A 1,024-nucleotide genomic window follows, 5' to 3' on the forward strand; every position below is an offset into this window, starting at 1 on the left:
AGCACTGCCTCCTTTTCCGATTGGCGGATGGGTGCCGTCGATCGGGCTGACGCACAATGCTAATTTACCTAATGAGATGCAAGGTGAAAGCTGCAACCTTCAGGTTCCCCGCCATTGTTACTCAGCTGCCTCCCCAAGACAGATGGGGCTGGGGGTGGGGCATCACTTGTTGTTGGAGGACCCCTTTTCAAGTAGATTAGTAATTAATGGAATAAAAACAGAAAAGTGCTGAAAAGGCTAGCAGGTCTGGCAGTATCTGTGGAGAGAGAAACAGAATTAATGTTCTAAGTCCAATATGACTCTTTGGAACTTTGAAGACATATGCACGCTATGTTTTTATTTCAGATCTTAAGTATCTGCAGTATTTTACTTTTATTATAATAATTACTGGAGTTTCCCATCGACCCCCCCACCTTCCAATCTAAATTATAGTAGGGAGATGATGGTGTGGTGGAAATATCACTAGGCTAGTAATTCAGAAGCCCAGGTTAATGCTTATGGGGACCTGGGTTCAAATCTTTCATGTAGGCTTGTATTGCCAAGGAAGTCAAAGGGGATAGGAAGGAAAGTGGAGTTTTCAGACCAGCCATGATCTTATTGAATGACAGAGCATGCTCAAGGGGTCAGATGGCCTACTCCTGCTCCTAATTCGTGTGTATGTTCGTACATTTGTATACCAGAGTATTCTCATTGTCACCAGGCAGGAGAAAATAAACGTTAAGTACCTAGGGCACATTAAATAAGATAAATATGTATAACTATGTACAGTACAGTGACATTACGGAAACATAAATTAACTTGCAATGTGGTTGTATATGTTGAATACACCCCTTATACACTGGGGTGCTCATTGGTCGCAGAAAACCTCAACTGTACCAGTGGACAACCATATGCTCCCTCTCCAGGGCCACTGGGCCCAGTTCCAAAGATGAGTCATATTGGGCTCGAAAAGTTAACTCTGTTCCTCTCTCCACAAATGCTGCCAGACCTGCTGAGTTGCTCTAGCACATTCTGCTTTTAATTT

Source organism: Carcharodon carcharias, chromosome 30 (assembly GCF_017639515.1).
Source record: "Carcharodon carcharias isolate sCarCar2 chromosome 30, sCarCar2.pri, whole genome shotgun sequence".
Lineage (NCBI taxonomy): Eukaryota > Metazoa > Chordata > Chondrichthyes > Lamniformes > Lamnidae > Carcharodon > Carcharodon carcharias.